This window comes from Pelophylax lessonae (assembly GCF_965119305.1).
Source record: "Pelophylax lessonae genome assembly, chromosome: 2".
NCBI lineage: Eukaryota > Metazoa > Chordata > Amphibia > Anura > Ranidae > Pelophylax > Pelophylax lessonae.
In genome coordinates this window covers 379,376,988-379,390,710 of record NC_138769.1, presented here as the reverse complement: position 1 = coordinate 379,390,710, position 13,723 = coordinate 379,376,988, and the positions used below count along the sequence as shown (strand labels likewise).

At 40.4% G+C, this 13,723-nt stretch overlaps 1 protein-coding gene across 5 annotated transcripts in view; it reads left to right on the top strand.

The window, feature by feature from the left end:
• The window catches only part of BCAS3 (BCAS3 microtubule associated cell migration factor), a 1,702,410-nt gene that overhangs the window by 1,170,729 nt on the left and 517,958 nt on the right, over positions 1–13,723 (top strand). The gene's annotated exons all lie outside the window — the stretch shown is intronic.

Genomic DNA, 13,723 nt, shown 5'->3' with positions numbered 1-13,723 from the left:
CTGCCATTGCCCTGTACAGAGAGTGGGAGGAAATCACAAAAAGTTTAGGCTGGAGTAACACTTTAGAATTTAAAATACTTACTACACATTCACTGACCCTGGCATAGGATCATCAGGATTCCCATTATCACATTGGACTTCTACAAGCAGCTTTGTTTGATTTTTAACAACTGTTGCCCTTAGCAATGATTCATATTCTTCATATACTTTGACAGATCAACCTGACTGGTTGCTTTGAATAATATTTCCAGTCTTGGTCAATTACACTGCAGGCATTCCACTTTTTAACACATAGCAAAGATGTACTTCAGAGATATCCACAACGCATACTTGCAGATTTATACACAAGGGCATGGTGTGTGCTGTCACAGCATTTCATGAGTACTTTTTTCTGCTTTTTGTTCTATATCAGTTTGCTGTAGTATGCTATACTGAAGCGGGAGTGGAGCTCCAACTGTATATTTTAAATATTATACTGTAAGTGAACTTTGAGGAATGCTAGGTTGGCACAAAGGCATGTGTTCTACCGTTATGGCTTATGTCTGAGAAACACACAGGAATTTATCAAAACTGGAGAAGCCAGAATCTGGAGCAGTCAGCTTCTAGATTTCATTTTCAAAGCTTAATTGAACAAACTGAAAACAGAAGCTGATTGGCTGACATGCCCAGCTGCTCAAGATTCAGTCTGCTCCAGTCTTAATATCCACTTCAAGACCATACATCGCTGGAAGTTGGGTGGGTATACCGGGATGATGCCTGCAGCTGCAGGGATCACCCTGGTACTTTTTTATGGAGCCAGTGGTTGGCTCTCTTGTAAAAGCAATCATTAGCGGCTAACTAGCGGCGCAGCTTGCTCAGACTCTCCCATTACACTGGGAGAGTCAAGCAACTAACTGGTGCGTCCGCTGGCTGGTTGGAAAGCCGAACAAAGCCCGGATCGGCTTTGATTGGCTCTCCGGTATGGTAACCTAGCAGCGATGACCTGACATCACTTCCAGTTTACCCTGATGTCAACGGCGCCAGTTTTCCATAGATCACTAGAAAACACCGATCTTAGTGTTTTGAATGCTTTTAAGGGCAGAGGAGGGATTTGGGGTCTTATCTGTCACATTCCTATTGCTGTCTTAAGGAAGTTTACATTCCTTGTGACAGCAATAAAAGTTATTAAAAAAAATAAATAAAACAACAGTGTGAAAATAACAAATAAATTATTAATAATAATAAAAAAGATGCCTCTGTCCCGCTCGTGCGCAAAGGGGAACGCTCGAGTTGGCCCCACACACACGCAAACAGTGATTGCTCCACACATGTTAGGTATTACCATGAAGGTCAGATCATAGGCAGTAATTATAGCACTAGACCTCCTCTGTAAATATAAAGTGGTAACTTGTAAAGGTTTTTTTTGAAGTATCTCCTATGGATAGTAAAATTTACGTCATTTGTCGCTAATGCACAGTAGTGCGCAGTTTTAAAGTGTGACATGTTTGGTATACATTTACTTGACATAACATCATTTTTTATATTTTACAACTGAAGTTATGTATTGTGTTTTTGTTTGTGCATTGAAATTCCAAAAAGTGTAATTTTTCCCCCAAAAATGCGTTTGAAAAACTGCTGCGCAAATATCATGTGACATAGAAAATTGCAAAACCCACCAATTTATTCTCTATGGCCTCTGCTTTAAAAAAATATATATAAAGTTTAAAGGTTTGTAGTAATTTTCTAGCAAAAAATACTAATTGTTACATGTAAACAAAAAGTGCCAGAAAAGGCTGGTCTGGAAGTGAATATATTCCCTCCACAGTCTTAGAATTTAGTGGCTGTTTAAACCCTTTCTGTCCGCCCTTGTGTCCCTTTCACTTGACTCATGTGCCCAGGAGGCTGGAAGGTCTGCCTAATCATGTGATCACTGTGATTTGCTTTCACAGTGGTCATGTGATTGGGAGCCAGTCCTGCCTGTTCCCGATCATTAGTACAGGCTGAGAGCTGTCTGCTTGCTATTGCACATGTGTGTTATGTGTGTAGCAAGAAGTTAAATGCAAAGTATACTGTATTTTCAGTCATTTTGGATTTGAAGTAAATATTGCAGTGTTTACCTGAAGGTATTTTTTTATATGACTTTCACAGTTCTAGAGACTTGCTTTTCCACATTTTTGTTTTGTATTCAACTTTATACATTTCCTTTAAATAGTGCTTTATGTTTGTGAATAGATAGCAGGATTTGTTAACATTGTTGTGTTAAAAGTATGTTGTATGAAGATTTTTGTATATTCTGTACCCCAATGAACAGTAAGGGAATTGTGAGAACCTACACCGAGGAATAAGCAGTCAATTCCTTGACCGTCTGTGGAACTGTGACACCAAAAAGCACATATTTAAATGGTGCCTAAATCCCTGCAGTTGGTGTGGCTACTAATTTTCTGGACCAGACTCTACACACGTGGCAGATGGCTTGGAAGTGTCTCGTTATCCTCACCCTCACCAGACACATCCAGTCTGAAAAAAAAGAAGATTGAATAGTGATTTCACAGATTTTGGTCTTTAGTTAATCTGGGTTAGTGAGGCTTCAAAGATCCCATCAGTTAACACAGTTAAGCACTTGTGTACATTTCTGGCGTGTTTGTGCTGAAGCTGCTCAGGAAGCCAAGCTGTAGAGCCTGGTCATCCTAACAGCTGTCCCCTTCCGCACACCCACACATACGTATCAGAAGGATGGCAAGCTCTTGTGACCACTAAATGAATCCACTTACTCTCCGTTGTGATGCTAACTCTGTATTCTAATGGTTACAGTCATTGAGAATATGATATATTAAATGGCACATCAAAGCATTTTATATAATCATCCATTAAAGGATCAGTTTCTTAATGCAATACTCTAGAATGCCTTTTTTTTTGGGGTGGATTTATGAAATTGTGTTTTGTTTTAGTTAATGTTGATTGTAATGTAAATAGATTCCCTTTGCAATGCTAATTAGATTTATTGTAGTGTCACATAGACAGGGCTTATATGAAACCTTTTAGAATTGTGCTGTGCCAAAGCTAGATTTAGTATCTGATTTGTGCAACACTGTTTTAAAGAGATGGCCGTATGGACAGCTATAGAAAAGCATAGAATAAGGAAATTTAAATAAAAGTGGAATAGGTTAAAACATGGGTAATATCTGTATAAACTGAGGGTTACTTAAAGCCAGTCATAGATGGTGCAATTTACTTTAAAAAAATCACTTGATTCCCCAAGAAGCACTAACTGAATCCCTCCCATGGAGCTATTGTGTTCTCCCAGCATGGGGAGATGTCTACAATATCTGTATAACCTGAGGGGTACTTAAAGACAGCCATTGGTGGTGCAATTTTCTTTAAAAAAATCACTTGATACCCCCCAACAACACTGACTGAATCCCTCCCATGGAGCTATTGTGTTCGTCTGGCATGTGGAGCTGTCTACAATATCTGTATAACCTGAGGGGAACTTAAAGACAGCCATAGGTGGTGCAGTTTTCTTTAACCCCTTCAATACAGTGCACTTTCACCCCCTTCCTGCCCAGGCCAATTTTCAGCTTTCAGCGCTCTCACACTTTGAATAACAATTGCGCGGTCATGCTACACTGTACCCATATGAAATTTTATAATTTTATTCACACAAATAGAGCTTTCTTTTGGTGGTATTTAATCACTGCTTGGGTTTTTATTGCTTACTAATACTAAAAAAAATAAAAAAGACTGAACATTTTGAAAAAAAACGTTTTTCTTATTTTCGGTTAGTAAATTTTGAAAATAAGTAATTTTTCTCCTTCACTGATGTGCACTTATGAGGCGGCACTGATGGACACTGATAGGCTGCACTGATGGGCACTGAGGAGGTGGCACTTATGGGCACTGATGAGGGGGTACTAATATGCCGCACTGATGGGCACTGATAGGCGGCACTGATGAGCACTGATAGGCAGCACTGATGGGCACTGAAAGGTGGCACTAATGGGCACTGAGAGGTGGCACTGATGGGCGGCGCTGATGGGCGGCACTGATGGGCACTGACGGGCAGCACTGATGGACACTACAGGTGAGCAGGCACTGACTGGCAACACTATGTGCACATATTGTGGGCACTGAGGGTGGGCAATGTGGGCACTGATGGTGGGCACTTTTTGAGCTTTTATGCAATCAGGGCACTGATGATCAGTGCCCTGATTACCTTTTCTGTGTTCCCCTTTGAGGAGGAGCCGCTGATCGGCTCTCCTCGCCACACACTCTGACAGTGTGAGGCGAGGAGAGCCGATAAACAGCACTTCCTCATTTACATGTGACCAGCTGTGATTGGACACAGCCGATCACATGGTTAAAGAGCCAAGTCATTGGCTCTTTGCACAAGATCAGGGTCGCGCCGTGTCCTAGCGACACGGCGCGGCCACGATCGCCGCTCTGCGCGCCCCCCGTGGGCGCATGAGAGAGGTTGTTCTGGTGCGCCATCATATGACGGCGTCCCAGAACAATAGCCGCACCACTCCAATCTGCTGTCAATTGAAGGTGGGCGGTCAGGATGTAGTTAAAAAAAATCACTGGATTCCCCCAGCAACACTGACCCAAACCCTCCCATGGAGCTATTGTGTTCTCCTGGTGTGGGGAGCTGTCTACAATATCTGTATAACTTGAGGGTTACTTGAATACAGCCATAGACAGTGCAATTTTCTTTCAAAAAATCACGTCATGATTCCATGAAATATTTGACAGGCTGGTTGTACCCAAGTTGACCGATCTATCAACTTGGCTACAATCAGCCTGCCCACACATGGTTCACACGCTGCTAGTCCCTGCTGAACCGGCCAAGATTTGGACCCTCTATGGCTGGCTTAATATACACAATCTTATTAATTGTATACCCAGAAAAACAGTAGAATTTACAGTTTTGCAATTGTATTATATACATCTTTGGGGGGGGGGACTTTAGCACACCGCACTGTGGGCTCGTTAAGAAAAAAAAACATTTGGGGAAAAAAATTCAGGAATAAGGTTTCAGCATGTACCAGCCTAAAAATGTCCCCATGACTTCAGATGTATTTCCCATTGAAAGTTTTTTTTTGTGCCGGATTTTAAATCCGATAATTTTTTCAGTTTATGCAACTGTTATATGGACAAAAACATTTTTTTGGCCAGTTGGTGCTTCACTTTCACCTATGCAAACAGAGTAATTAAATAATAAAGATTTAGCTGTAATCTGTGAATTTGTGGCTGCAAATTAATTATTAATCATCATAAACCTTCTGTTTGGATAATTTTGGCACCACTTTAAGCGATAACAGTAAATTTATTTTTAATTAAATCAGTGCATTGAGAATAACAGAAGACTCTTCTGCAGCCCAAACAGAGCACACATGCCATCTTAACTTACTATCATTGAAGGCAGTGATGCTTCTGAAGATTGCAGAGGGCTACAGTTCATTGTCTCTGTTCCATTTTATCTTTAGACTGAAGTGTCACTGACCATGAAGGATTCTATTTCAATTATATCAGCTGTGTTTTACCGTTACAGTGGACCCACTCAAAGCAACTGCTGGTGAGGCTTTAGTGGCTAAAACATCTTGACACATCAACCTTGAAGCCTTGACAGTTTACAAGAGTTTGCATCCTGTGCTTAGTGCGTGCTATGGCACTTCAAGGGTGAAACTCAGGCTGACCTCTGCTGCACATTGCTTATAATGCAGCATCTGTGCGACCGTTAAAAAAAAAAAAAAAAAAAAAAAAAAATCCACAGTTCTCGATTTATAGTAGTGTTATTATTGTTCATATTAATCTAGTTTAAAAAACTGAGCAGTTGTCAATAAAGGGGCAGTAACCCCATATTTTAACCTCTTTATATGAAAGAACAATGAATCAGAATAAATAGCAAACATAAAAGCACTACTCCAGTCATAAATAACAAGATAATAATGAATAGCCCATTAAAAGATAGAATAAAAACACCAGTTTTTGTTGCAATATTCACAATTAATCCAGAGATTTCTCCTGCAGTCCATTTTTATTCCACTAGATGTCATGTCTGTCTCTCTGATGGCGGCATTCAAACCACTTCCTTCAAGCCCAGGTCATCTTGTGACTGGACAGTAAAAAGAGAGGCAGCACATTGGCATATCTCATTTGTTACTCTACTTTCTCCTCCTCTACTTTCTCCTCCTATCGGCATGCTCATTGTCAGCACATAAATTGATTGGCTCCCTGTGCTGCTTTTTCCTCTGCCAGGTACATTTATTGGTGTGTTAATTGTAACAGAGCTGCATTAAAGCGAAGCCCCAGTCGTTTTTGTGAAAATTAAAAGTCAGCAGCTACAAAAACTGTAGCTGTTGACTTTTAATAAACAGACACCTGTACCAGGATCCAGCACTGTGCTCAGCCGAGGGGGTGCCAGGGACTGTCTTCTGTCCCTGATGCCTGCATACTAACAGTGGGCACCTGGCTGTGACAGCTTGCCACTTCACAGCTGGGTACCCACTGTGCATTGTGAATGGTTCCGCAGTCTTCTGGGACCTGTGACCTGTCTCAGAAGACTGTGGGAAGAAAGGGGGAAAGAAGTCAAAACCAGCCCCCCCCCCCCAAAAAAAAAGATTGCCAAATGTCAAAGAGGAGGGAGGGAGAAGGCCCTAAACACCTTTTGGGTTGAGTTCCGCTTCAAGTTGTGTCTTTTATACCTACCTATATTTCATCTTCAATCACTTGCCGACCGCCCACGCAGATTTATTGTGGCAGGGCAGCTCAGCTGCGCATAATCACATAGATCTATGTGATTATATGCACGCGGTTTTGGCTGTGATTATACACAGTGGGACGCAGACCGTGGGAGGAGCGGGCTCGATCACCGCCGGCCTCCCGCTTTCTTCGGCAATACTGACAGGAGAGCCGTCTGGAATGTAAACAACGCAAGACGGCTCTCCTGTCAGAGAGGCAGGGAAAGATTGTGTGATTCAACTAAGCTGAATCACAGATCTCTCTGCCTCTGTTCAATCTTTCCCCAAAAACAGTTGGAAAGCACATATAGGGAATGCATTTAACTCCTTGATCACCTCCAGTGTTAACCACTTCCCTGCCAGTGTCGTTTATACAGTAACAGTGCATATTTTTTTAGCACTGATCACTGTATTAATATCACTGGTCCCCAAAAAGTTTCACTTAGTGTCAGATTTGTCCGCCGCAATGTCGCAGTCCCGATAAAAATCGCTTATCACCGCCATTACTAATAAAAAAAATAAAAAGTCCATAAGTCTATCCCAAAGTTTGTAAACGCTATAACTTTTGCGCAAACCAATTATTATACGCTTTTTGGGATGTTTTTTAACAAAAATATGTAGCAGAATACAAATTGGCCTAAACTGGAAAAAAAAATAGATTTTTTCTTGGGAATGTTTTATAGCAGAAAGTAGAAAATAGTGGTGTTTTTTCAAAATTGAAGATATATTTTTGCTTATAGCGCAAAAAGGAAAAACCGGTGATCAAATACCACCAAAAGAAAGCTCTATTTGTGGGAAAAAAGGACATTGATTGTATTTCGGTACAGAGTTGCACGACTGCGCAATTGTCAGTTAAAGCAAAGCAGTGCTGTATCGCAAAAAATGGCCTGGTCGTTAAGGGGGGGGGGTAAAACCTTCCGGGGCTGAAGTGGTTAAGGAGTAATCTGAATAGGAAATAGTTTAGATGCAGTGATGGCCCTGGCGAGAGACATTTTCCTACAAGTAAATGACTTCCTGTTCGATAATCCCACTGGAAAATACTGTAACATGTAAAATACTCAGCATTCTTGACCTAGAACAAAGTGAGAATAAGACTTCAATCTGTAAAAGCAAGGAAGGCATGATTATAATAGCTAACGTGTTGACTAGGGGTTGTTGTGTCTGAAATGTGTAAACTATTACTATCTCGTCATTCCTTCTTTCATGCTCGGAGTTTTTAACCTCATTTGTTCCAGTCTGAAGTGCTAAGCACTAGTTAGTTCTCTGTAGTCCTCAGATTGACTGCTTCACACACCTAGGCAGATTGGCGGGGCATAATATATTGGTGGCTAGTTGTAGTTATCATTCCCTTTTCTTTATTATATGTACCCTCTGCTTTGCCTGATCTCCTAGGCTTCATTTTTACATTTACTACATATTAATACATAAGATTGACATTTATCATAAAGATGACTTGTAGTTTAAGTGTGTTACTTGTGTAGTTAGAAAACCACTGCCAGAAAATACAGGCATCTTTTTCTCAATATGGCAGACAATAATTTCTTTACTGGTACAAAAATGTGCCATGCTTTTGTTGTGATGAACATTGAGGACAATGAACATTGAGGGTCCATGCACACTGCCTAAAAAATCACAGATTCTACAGGAGTTTTGCATTTTGCCTGTAGAAGCAGCTCAATGTTATCCTATGTGTCCATGCACATTAGGACCATTTGAGGCATATTTTAAGCTTAGCATTTAAAGGCAGAACAAAAAAACACTTTTGGTTTGCGCTTTTAGACGAAAAAAACCCCTAAACGCTCCTAAACACTGGTACAAAAAACAGTCAAAACTAGTGTTTTTTTTTTTTTCTGCCAAGGGAACTGGCATTCTTTTTTAAAGCCATTGTGCATTGGCCCTTATGGAGAATTTTCTATTGTTCACATGCCTATACCTGAAACAATACTTTCACTGTGCAGGTGCTTGAGGCTTTACTGAAGGTATGATGGAATACCTGTGGAGTGTGGTGATGACATGGGGACAAGAGCTCAGACTAGGGGAGGAGCCAATTAGTTGTGCTACAGTGCTCACATTGGACATGTTGAGAGAAGTAGAGAGCAGAGACACAAAGATGAGTTTATTAATGTGTTGATTCTTCTTTCACTGTCCAGACACAGGCAGGAGAAGAAGCAAGACCTGTAAGAATTATTTAAAGTGAACGTAAAGGAAAAAATTGTATTAAAAAAAAATAACAAACATGTTACACTTACCTGCTCCATGCAGTGGTTTTGCACAGCACAGCCCCAATCCTCCTCTTATCCGGTCCCCCACCAGCACCTTGGGCCTCTTCCCCTTTCCATGTGCCCCTATAGCAAGCCGCTTGCTGTGAGGGCACTCATGTGTGCTCTCTCCAGAGCAGGTTCTCTACATCACAGAGACACAGAGAGCATGGCTTAGCCCCACTCCTGCCTAACTAGCTGTGATTGACAGCAGTGGGAGCCAATGCTGCTGCATCTCAGCCAATCAGGGGGGAGAGACTCGGGAGAGCGTAGGACAGTGATGGTGAACCTTGGCACCCCAGATGTTTTGGAACTACATTTCCCATGATGCTCATTAACTCTGAAGTGTAGTTAAGCATCATGGGAAATGTAGTTCCAAAACATCTGGGGTGCCAAGGTTCGCCATCACTGGCCTAGGGTCTCGTGCACATCGATGGATCAAGAGCGGGCTTAGGTAAGTAGTAGGGGGGTTTGAGGCGGGAGCTGCACACTGAAGGTTTTTTTACCTTCTTGCATAGAATGCATGAAGGTAAAAAAAAAAAACCTTCAGCCTTTACAACCACTACAACTGCAGTATTAAAAAAAAAAAAAAAAATTAGGTTTCTTGCCTTACTAGACAGGATTATGCTGTATGACAGAGCAGTGCAAATCTCTGAACTAGATGGACAGAAGTACAAACCCATTGGCACATACTGCACATACAGTATATGTATTGTATGCTTGTTGAGCTGTTGGATGTGACCATTTCACGCATCAGGTAGTGAAAATAGACAGAGCAAAGAGATTTTCCACTTTTAGTATAAAAAAGGTGGAGGACTTTTTATGGCAATTGGATTTAGTATCCAAGTTTTGGCTGGATCATTAATGAGTCTGATATAGCACTTCTGAACTACCTTTCCTATTAGTGTAGCAATAAATAATGCATGCAATACAAACGTAAGCATTGCAGTGCTGTGCAGCAGAATGTGCTGCTTCATGTGCCTAATTGTCAATAATAAGAACATAATCATAAAGATCTCATCAAATAAAGCCTGCAAGACTACAAGCAGATTTTTCTCCCTGTTATTCCATTCTTCTCTTAGTTCTGTGACATTAGCCCAGAGGGAAACACCGGTCCATAGGACAGCACTATGTATCTTTTGTGCGAAGTGTCACTGCACAAACACATATAGCTGTCTCCTAGCGTGCTAGCCCAGTGAGGGTCAGCTCCAGTCGCTGGCCGCTAAAAATGAAAAACATGCCCCGACCGGGGACGAGAACAGGGTCAACAGCTGGCAGAGGATATGGCAATCATTTATATAAATATGCTTTCTCAAGCCCACAAAAACAAAAAACCCAAAACCAAACAGCTGGGAAGGGTTGGAAGTAGCCCCAAGGCTGGTTAGTTTCCTTCCAGATGGGGAGGTTAGACTGGGGCTAGCCAGACTGCTCCACATAGACTTCCGATTCACATTAGAAATAAAAAGAGAGGAGGGAAGGGAAAAGGAAGAACAGCTACAAGCGTGACTGCTCCGTTTTTCACCTAACTTAATCAAATAAGTGAGGAGTTTCCGAAGCGGAAGACTTGCATTTATTCATATTCACATTTGTTCTTGCTTCTTGTTTATCTCTGTCAGGTCTTTTCTTGTGCATTTTAACCCCCTGTGAGACCTCCAATTGTTTATGGCTGTATGTGAGTTATATTATTCTTCATGCTGAATAAATACTCCCTGTAACGATAAATGATATGCATACAGGCTGCTTCAGATCATCTAGGGGTTAATATTTGTTGCAGTGGAATGTTCCTCCCGCCTTCCAAAGTTTTCACTATTAATAACAATTAAATCATTGTGCTTTTGTAAGAAATTGCTTTATGTTGTCTCTCTGGAAATAATAATAATAATTATTATAATTAATATTATTTTATATATTAATATTCTAAAATAGTAATAACCCAAATGAACCAAGCCAAAACAACTAATCAGAAATAGTATTTCCAATCTTTGGGGAATCGTCACTTTTTTTTTTCAGTATGCAAAATGATAATTACGCATACTATACTTTTTTGCCAAGAAAATCATTTTACTGTCTTGTGGAAAGGGTCGGTTTTACTGTACCTATACTGGCTTATTGACTAAAGCCCCATACACACGCGTCGAAAATTGGCAGGGAATTTTGGGCCAACGTCCGATCTGCCGATTTTCGGCTTGTTAGTATGATGCTTCCAACAACCAACTCCGACTTTTCGGCTGAAAAAAATCTGGTGTGCAGGCTATAAAATTTTTGTTGGCCGTCAACACAACGGCCGATTTTCGTGCAGTCAGTACAGATTTCGACAGGGAAAAATCTGATGAGCAAGTCTGGGCATGCTCAGTGAAGAAAAAACACAAAGAAAACAAACCAACACATGACATCAATTCTGAAGTAGAATTTTGTTGGCTGAGAAAATTCGTATGCAGTCTAGGCACATTCCAACCAGCAAAACACAACTTGGACAAAAGTCGGACGATCGGTCGGCCGATAATCGTTGCGTGTGTACGAGGCTTTAGACCTCTGTATAGGCTCACTTTAGAACTTGGGGAAAAAAACAAAATTGTTTGATAAAATTTGGGGCAGGTGGATTTCTAATCCTCTTACTTTGACCTATCTAGATCCCAGATATAAATGTTGTCTTTTTTCATGCTTGTGTACAATGTATAATTTGTCATGGAGTGCGCAGCCTCTATTCCTTATGTACCTTTACTGTGATTTATATATTAGCATTTTTTTTTTTTACTATTTTATGCAACGTGTGAGACACTGGGGTTTATTTACTAAAGCTAGAGAGGGCAAAATTAGTCACAATTCTGCAGAGAAACCAATCTAACCAATTTAAGCTTGTTAAATTAAGCTTTACTAATAAAACCTGGAAGCTAATTGGTTTTTCTGCAGAATTGTGACTAATTTTGCCCTCTCTAGCTTTAGTAAATAAACCCCACTGTGACATAGCTTAATTGTTTTTTTTTTTTTTTTTTTGGGGGGGGGGGGTATTTTGCATATTAGCTTCTTTTTGAATACCTTTTTAATAAAACTCACTGAACATATATTTTTTAAAAAATTAAATAATATTTCCACAGCCTGAAACTAAACTGTGACAGCTGCAATCTGATCTGTTGCTATAGGTAATTAAGCATGGTTGTAATATAAGCAGTGTTGTTTAATTTCAAATATGATCATTTCTTCCTGCAAGTGTTTTCTGTGTCCTATGTTATCAAGAGCACAAAAATACTGCAACAACATTTTTACAGTTTTATTTTCATGCGATCCAAATGAATGATATAAAAAAAAAATGAGGTCTTATGTAGAACGACACACATGCCATATGTGGTCGAAACGGACTCACAATGTGTTTAGCCCAGAGATATCCAGAGATCTATACACAAATCATAATGTGACTTGCACTGTTTTGTATGTGACCAGTAAGGACAGAGCCATTAGCTCTTCAAAATGCATTTATAACATTGCACTCAGGGATGAAAGATCCGCAAGGCTTTTGTGCCACAAGTGAGGCATTTTTCACTGGAATTATGAAATCTGACAGTTTAAAAGGCTTCCTTTTTTCCTCCTCTAAGAGTCCTTTTTAAAAAAGCATATTTTCCTCTAGTTTGTGCCTATGGCAAAATCTTAGCTTTAAGGTAGTCTCTTTATTTTTTCCGGCTCCGAGCTATCGCTTGAAACATATGTCTTAAAGTCGTAGCGTGGCCCAACACTACATTCTATACATATTACCCTTGTCCACTATGTAGTGTTTGTCTTTGTCTATTCTTTGTAATAATTCCAAAAAGCAAGAACAACACTGGATGACTCTTGGGGTGGTAAAGTCCTCTGTGATCTCAAGGAGGTCTTTGTTTTTATTGCCCAAACATTTTTACAGTAGGGTCAAAGTGAAGACTAATCAGAGTTATATATGAGCCTATTTGTTGAAGCAATGACTGATCTGGTCTCTAGTGTCCTTTAGAGTCTACTGCATATGTGTATATTTTATTCAAATAGTCCTTTATGAACTCGATCTGAGGTACTGGAAGGTACGTGCATTGGCAAGGGTTTAGTAGGCAGAGGAAAAGCAAGCTCCACTTTTGTGACTTGTCAACACATTTGAAGCAGATGGAGTATTAATGGTGGCTTCCACTGGTGGGATGTCCAGCAGAGAACTTGCTCTCTCCACCCATTTATCATGCCGTAAAGCTCTTTTGAGGTACGGAGACAGGCTGCATAGTCTGGCCCTAGACGGGCTGCACTATATCATCCTTCTGATTGGTTTTGTCTCCAGCAGGCTGGAATCTTAAGTCAGCCCCTCCAGTCTGGGTTTCCCCTGTTCGCAGCACAGTTTGCTGACATGGAAACTAGAAGCATACAAGTTTATGAAGCTGTGTGCTTTGAAGATTGTTTCATTTAACAAGTCAGTTACTGTTATCCAGATGTTTTATCCTGTAACTCCTCATTAAATTCAGTGAATAGTTAATCTCCCTCGCTTGGATCTTAGGCTGTGTAGTTTTTTTTTTTTTTATTTTCGTTTAATGCTCCTAGTAGAACATTCAGCTTTTCTCCCCAGAATGTAGATGACAACACTCCCTGTAACACCAGTTCTCAAATATAGAGTGCGATTGCATGACTTTTACACTGTGCTGAAAAAATGTTAAAGATGACACACTTAACTAGAACATGCATGGAGTATCCTATACCTTAATGTCTAGTACACACAATGAGAAAATTGGACAAAAAATACCGCTT